Here is a 7630-nt window from a genome sequence, read left to right on the forward strand (position 1 = left end):
CACACATCTCTGTGTGGTTCCACAGGCCTGCAGGGATGACTTTCCCTGAGTTGCCTTCCCAGTGGGACTGTGCAGGGGAAGCCCAGCCCTGCTGGGAGGACAGCTGGCAGTGCCCAGGCAGCCCTGGGTGCCCAGGCCGTGCAGGTGTGTTTGGTGTCAGTGTCCAGGTGAGGCTGTGCCAGCAGTGTTCTCCTTGTGTTACAGCTCACAGCCTGTGGCTGTGTTTGGGGAACTTGCTGCTTCTGCAGTGTTCACAGGGCTGGCTTGAAAGCCGAAGATAGTACTGAACTAATTTTGTGTTAATTAAGCACAGACCTATTATTCACCATCCCGTTGTGGTGATGAAAGCTCCCAGTCTGACTGCAGAGCACAGCCTGGGAGCTGTGTGAGATGCAGTGTGGGCTTTGAGGGAGTTTTGCCTTCCAGCATGGGCAGGTTTGGGGCTGATCCCGTTGGTGGTGAGGAGGTTCAGGCAGGAGTTCAGTTTCGCACTGCAGGTACTAATAACTTCCACAAATCTTCAGTGTGCTTTGGGGAAGGAGGGATGGTTCTCCCTCTCTGTCAGCCATGCTGACAGCTCCAGAGCTGGGTTCTGTAATCAAATCCCAGGAATCAGATCAGGTACCGAAGGGGGTGATGTCATTATGCAATTTCTTGAGCAGAAATTCTGACATTTCCCCTGGAGCCATGTGTGAGTCCCAGCTGGACACACTCTGACGTGTTCAGCCAGACACACAGACTCCTGTGGAGGTCAGCTCTGGGCTCGTTGGGTGGTTTCTCATGGACATCGGGTGTCACTGCACTTCAGATGGCAGTTCTCTGCCCTGGGCCTTTGCTTTCCCAGCTCCCAGCCAATCCACATCCTTCCTGTGCTTTTCCTCCCCTTTTTCTCCTGTATTTCTTCCCTGCTCCCATGAATTTCAGCATCTCCTGAAGGCTCCAGATGTTCTCTCCCTCTTTACATTTTGATGTGGATGGATTTTGTGCAGTTGATGTTCGCAAGGGCCAAACTCAAGGAAAGACTCTAGTACTGAAATCCCTGAAATACTGAGAACAGGAAATACTTTGAGAGTTTTAGTTAGAGAAGAAGTTCAAAGCATAAAACTTTCTCTTATGTGAAAAAAGATGTTTTCACACAAGGTCATCTGTGTGTAAATTCATGGCAGGACATTGTGGATTTTACAACAGTTTAATGATAAAGTTTGGGAACATCCATCATCCAAATGTGGAGTTTCTGTGTGTTCTGCTGCTCATTGTTATTGCTGTTCTGTTCTTACTGTACTTCCAACCACACTGAGCACTACCATGTGCCCATTAAAGACCAAACACAATCTGCTGTGGAGCATCATGTGTGAATTTGGAGAACTAGGATTGCAATCAGTTGTTGTAGCTCTTGTCTGCTGAGACATGAATGAGCTTTGCTTCAGGAAGTGTTGCCAACTCCTGGTGACATGGACAGGGGAGGAAGGCAGAGGCATTTCATTTTGGGCGCTGTAGCTCTTGGTGCAGTGTTGGAATTGCTGATAAGCTCCAGCTGGCTGTGCCAAGGAATCTGTGGCTGAGTTGGGATCAATGTCTGTCCCACTGTTGAATGTTCCCATTAGCCAAGAGCTCTTTGGATGGGACAGAAAGGGTTTGTTGGATTGTTCAGAAGATGGAACCAGACCTGGCTGGGTCCTCCCACCGCGGTGCTTTCTGGTCCCTGCTCATGCTGAGAGGAAGCCCAGTCTGCTGTCCATGCTCAGAACTTGCTTCCGAGCACAGCTATGATCAGAATAATCTGAGCAGAGCTGGAGCCTGTGCAGTGTTTCCACGTCCATGCTTTTTGGGGATCAGTGAGTCATCCTTTTTGCACAGTCAGAAGTTGTGGATGACCCGTAAATCCCAGAGCTCTGCAGGATAATGGGAATCTGCTCCTGTGGCACAGAGACAGGAAGTTCTCCAGCTGCAGTGCTGACTGTAACATGTCCAGTGCAGCAGTGCGGTGCTTGGTGCTGCTCTTCAGGCTCATCCTCTGCAGCTGGGAGCGCTGGGTCAAACTGGTGCTGTCTGGAGGTGATGCAGGCAAAGCAGTTCTGCTCTGTGGGGTTCTCTGGTAGGGGGGAAAGAGGTTCATCCTTTGGAGTCAAGAGCTCTTAGTGCTACTCTGAACTGATACAAATGATGTGGGATGGCTTAAAAAATTAGTTAATGTGCATTAACTGCTTAGAGAAATGTAACCCAAAGTTTAAGCTGCTATGTTAGAACTTACAGACAAACCTATGAGTACCATCTGCACCTCAAACTCTGTATGAACTTAGGCAAGTTCATACACATCAGGGAAGAACTTGGTACTGTGGTGCCCAGAGGTGTTTGGGCACTGGGACAGGGTCAGGTTGGATGTCAGGACAAGGTTTTTCCCCCAGAGGTGTTTGGGCACTGGGACAGGGTCGGGTTGGATGTCAGGACAAGGTCCACCATTTCACAGAATCCCAGGATCACTGAGGCTGGTAAAGCCCTCCAAGCCCATCAAGTCCAACCTGTGACCCATCCCCATGTGTCAGCTAGCCCAGAGCTCTGAGTGCCACATCCTGAGGTCCTTGGACACCTTCAGGAGTGGTGACTCCACCACCTTTCTGGGCAGCTCCTTCCAATGCCTATTTGTTTGTGCTCTGCTGCTTTGCCAAACTGCAGCAGAAAACTTGAGCGTTGATATGAGAACTCAGAATTTCATGGACAAACTGGTGGATCTGAGCTGTTTCGCTCTGTTCCTGCTTGTCCCTGGGTCCAGAGTTTGGAGACCTTCCTGAGGAAGGAGAATTGCAGGACTGAAAAGGGTTGGGATACATAGGGTTGGATATATAAGGATTGGATTGTGTTTTCGTTCCTTTCCTTGCTGCTTGCTCAGAGGCAAAGAGGAATGAAGTTCTGACCTTTCAGCATCTTGGCTTGTGTTAGCACTTGGCTGGGGGAGTTGAGCGTGTTCCAGGGATGACATGTTCGCTGGAATCCCAGCAGCCTGTCCAGCTGGAGTTGTTCCTGGGTGCTGGGGAGGCTCTGCTGAATGATGAACCTTCTGCCCCTGGGGGGTTCGTGGAGCTTTAGGGACTCTGTAAGAGGGAGGGAGGGAGGGAGGATTCTTCCGCTGGAAGTTGGGATGTGGGATAAAGGTGGGGCAATCAGAAGTCACGTGAAACCTCAGAAGTAATGCTGTAGGGCTTTTTTCCCTGCTCTGTGTCCTTCAACCAGGAGATTGTAGCTCCAAGGAAATCAGGTTTCCCTGCTGGAGTTGCTCAATTCCTAGAGTTCCCAGAGTTTGTTATGGCAATGCCAAATTCCGGCTTTTCCTGGATTACCTTGATGAAATCCCAGGTTAAACCACCTGGGGGTTGTTAGGAAAAGCAAAGCACAGTCAGGGCAGGGTGACAGCTCCATTAAAACAGCTTCCCTGAGTGTGTGTAGGGACTATGATCATCATGAATCCCTTAAGTTATTATCTTGATGTTTGAAATGAGGCAGTTCTGCTTGGGAGGTGCAGAGCAGCGACAGGAATCTGTGTGGAAGTGCTCCCTGAGGATCCTGCCAGCTCTGTGGATCAGGAGTGCTGACTCAGGCGAGCTCTGCACGGAACTGAAACCCAGAACCCTCCACGGGGGGACTGTGGGCATCTCATTTCCTCTTGTGGGGAGGTTCACTGGGACTTGTGATCCTTTCCCAGCTTAAGAAAGGGGAGAAGGGAGAAAGAAACCAATGTTAAATAAATTTCTCGACTCCTCCACAGAGAACAAGGTGAGGCTTTAGCTAGAGAGGTTTAGAAAGACACTAAATGTAAGGGCAGGAGACTGCCAGCAGCCTGGATACACGAGGATGCAGCTTCCCAAGATAAAAGTTTTATGGGATAAGTGTTTTAAGGTGGCAACAGAAGTGTCTGGTTCTGTCTCAGGTCATGACAAGAGGCAGCCCTTGGCTCTCATGGCAATCATGGAATGGTTTGGGTTGGAAGGACCTTAAAATCATCTCACCCCACCCCTGCCTTGGGCAGGGACACCTCCCACCAGCTCAGGCTGCTCCAAGCCCCATCCAGCCTGGCCTGGAACACTCCCAGGGATGGAGCAGCCACAGCTGCTCTGGACAGCCTGTGCCAGTGCTGAGGTCCATGATCTCCAAGTCCAACCTGTGACCCATCATCACTTGTCAGCTAGCCCAGAGCTCTGAGGGCCATGTCACAGTTCCTTGGACACCTCCAGGGGTAGTGACTCCACCACCTTCCTGGGAAGCACATCCCAGTGCCTGACAGCCCTTTCCATGGGGAAATTCCTCCTGATGGCCAACCTGACCCTCCCCGGGCACAGCCTGAGGTGTTTCCTCTGGTCCTGCCCCTGTTCACTGGGAGCAGAGCCTGAGCCCACCTGGCTGCACCTCCTGGCAGGAGCTAGAGAGAGCAATGAGTTCCCCCTGAGCCTCCTGTTCCCCAGGCTGAGCCCCCACAGCTCCCTCAGCTGGTCCTTTGCTCCAGCCCCTTCCCTGCTCTGTCCCCATCCCTGGACACCTCCAGCCCCTCCATGTCTCTCCTGCAGTGATACCTGTGCATCTGCCACTTTAGACGTGATGCTGTGTGACTGCCTTAAATCCCTGGAAGGTTCCCTAATAATCTCTAGGGACATAGCAGTATTAAGTTGGCCTGTGGGTGGTGGGAGTGTAAGCAGTGTTGAAAAGTCTAATGGAAAAGCTGCTCCAGAGGGGAGAAGCTGCTGGAGTGCTGTCAGTCCTGGCAGGGTGAGAGCCAGTTGCACACCTGTGTGTGTGCTTACCTGCTCCTGTTCTCCAGTTTGTTTAAACTTCCCTAGTTTTTCAGAGAACTGGGATTAGCGCTGTGTTTTGGATCACAGCACCAAACAGACTTTCTCCTCCCACTAGGAATGGGCCAAGTTTGTTGGGAAAGCACTTGGCAGTCATACCCAGTTCGTCCTGTTGGAAATAGATCTCCACAGCTGGTTGCTCTAGACCTGTAGATGCCTTGCAGACTCCAAAGGGTGAGGCTGGGTGCAGTGGGGAGGCTATTGGCAAGGTAACCTCCAGAAATGTGGGAAGGCCTTTCCCCCCGGGGCAGTCCTGGCTCCGTGCCTCCTTGCAGGGCTCCTTTATTCCTGGTTTTCAATGCCTGGCAGGAGCAGTGCTGCTGGATGCTGTGACCTCTGGCACTCTCTGTCTGCTCACTCACATTTTTGGCCAGGCTGTGACATTTTCATGTTGTGGCTCATTTTCCCCCCCTCATATCCCTCTGTATCCCTGTGTGTATCCAACTGCGTGGCAGTCGGAATGCCAGTCTGGGGAGAAGACTTTAAAAATGAGGTTTAATTTAGGTCTCAGACACTAAACTCTGTATTCAAACCAAGTTGAATCTCTCTTGCAACTGTGAGATACCACTTGGAACAACTTTGATTCCCCTCGAGCTTTTGGGTTTTTTTTAGTGTGGTTTTTTTCCATCATAGTGCTTAATTCACACAGGATTTTGGTGTGTTTGAGGCTTGATACTCTTCAACTGCTGTTTTCCAAAGCAGATCAGCTCTCCTGCCACACAGGGAGTGTTTTCCATGGTTCCATTGGATTCCTGTGTGCAATGCCCTGGAATAATATTGGATCCAAAGGTTTTCTCTATGTAATCAGAGCTGTATTATTACTCAGCCAAATCAATCTAAACCCCGGGCTGAGGGCAGGGGTGGCCGTGCCCTTCATTCTGCATCCCTCAGGATTCAGTAGGAGTGTTCTCTGCAGGATCTGGGGGAAGCCATATGTGATGTTTGCCTGTTCAGAGAGGTGTGTTGGGATTAATATTCCAAATGTTTTCTTTGGAGCAGTCTCAGAGCTTCCATAGCTGTCAGTAATGGAATGAATTTCTCAGGAAGATCCAGGGAAGACTATCCAAATATTGGAGGAAGTTGATGTAAGGGAACCGGTGAGTAAGAAGAAGATTTCTCTTTGTAGCCTGATGTAGGGTGCTGGAATAGCTTGTCCTTGTGGCTGCTCCATTCCTGGGAGTGTTCCAGGCCAGGCTGGATGGGGCTTGGAGCAGCCTGGGCTGGTGGAAGGTGTCCCTGCCCAGGGCAGGGGTGGAACTGGATGAACTTTAAGGTCCTTCCAACCCAAACCTTCTGTGATTCCATGATTTTTGGCTTTATCTCGGCCCTACCAATCTGTGTCTCAGGAAAATTTCCCTCCCTCTTCCCTGACTGTGCTTAGACAGTTTCTTCCCAGTATGCCCTGAGAGGTTGCAGTGCATGTTGTCCTGAGGTGCTGTGTTTCCCCCTAACCCCACAGTGTTTGCTCTGTTCCCCAGTCCCTTTGCCTCTATTCCAGCTTGATTATTCCAGTTGGTACCTCCAGTTCCCAGAGGATTTGAAGGCTGTGCTTTGACCCTGCTGCTGGCAGTCAGGTTTGGTGAGGCCCCTGTAAGCCTTCAGCTGGGGCTCTTAGACAAACAGGAGCGTTTCCAAATGCTGAAGGAATGCTCACAGCGTTGGAAGATCCTGATTTTTCTGCTGGGCCTGATTCAAGATTCTTTCTCCTCTGTTTGTATCCCGAAGGAACTGGAGGTGCTGGTTGTGTTTTCTTTAGTTTTTCCCTACTCCTCAAGCATTCCAATTCCCAGGCTGTGATTTAGAGAGACATAGCCAAATGTACATCTCAAATACTTGTGTTATTCCTTCATTTCTCCTCATGAAATTCACGTTTAAATACCAATAGTCGAAATAATGAGTGAGATTTTTCCAGCAGGTCTCAAAGTCCTGAGCTGTTGCCATACAGTGGAGCTCCTGCAGCTGGAAACAGTTGTCATGGACATTGTGTGGTGGAGAAGGACAAATAAAAAGGGAAGAGAAAGGAAGTGTGTGAGTAAATGGCCTGGTCAGGGCACTGTCAGGGCAGTGCTTGCTGGGAGCCTTCACTGAGGATTATTGTGCTGCTTTTTCCTCCTTTAAGCATATCAAGTGGCTTTTTTTTTTTTAACTGGAATATTTTTTACTAGTATAATTTGGGGTTTCCTGCCTAAACATCACCCCAATCCAGCTGTACCTTTGCAGTGCTTTGAGTGCTTAGGTTCTGTCAGCAGCAGCATTAAAGCAGTTGGGAACTGAGGCATGTTCGTGGAATTCTATCCCTGCGGGTACTTTGCTGCTCATTTGTGTGAGAAAGCAAAGGGGATTTGAGGTGTGACTGCCGGAGATCGATGCTGGTGCTGCTCTGGAAGCAGTGGTGGAAATCACGGCTGTGGTGTTAGGAAAATGAGTTCCTGTCAGTGGGTTTTCAGAGGAGGTGAACAGTCTCACTCTCACTGTGCCCCACACTTGTGTTGTAACTGATTCCCAGGGCCTCGGCTGGCTGTTCACATCCGGTGGGAAATGTTCTGAGCCATCCTGGTGGCTCTTGGTGAGCCAAGTGCTGAGGCTGCATCTGCGTCAGGACAACCCCCAGGATCAATCCAGGCTGGGGATGAGCAGATGAAGGGAGAAGAGGAGAAGGACTTGGGGTGCTGTGGGTGACAGGCTGCACATGCCCCAGCCCTGAACCCCCTGAGTGCTGTGCTGGTCCCACAGCAGGTGATGGGGATTGTGCCCCTCTCCCTGCTCAGGTGAGACCTCACCTGCAGTGCTGC

This window comes from Acanthisitta chloris, unplaced genomic scaffold (genome assembly GCF_000695815.1).
Source record: "Acanthisitta chloris isolate BGI_N310 unplaced genomic scaffold, ASM69581v1 scaffold13566, whole genome shotgun sequence".
NCBI classification, from domain to species: Eukaryota; Metazoa; Chordata; class Aves; order Passeriformes; family Acanthisittidae; genus Acanthisitta; species Acanthisitta chloris.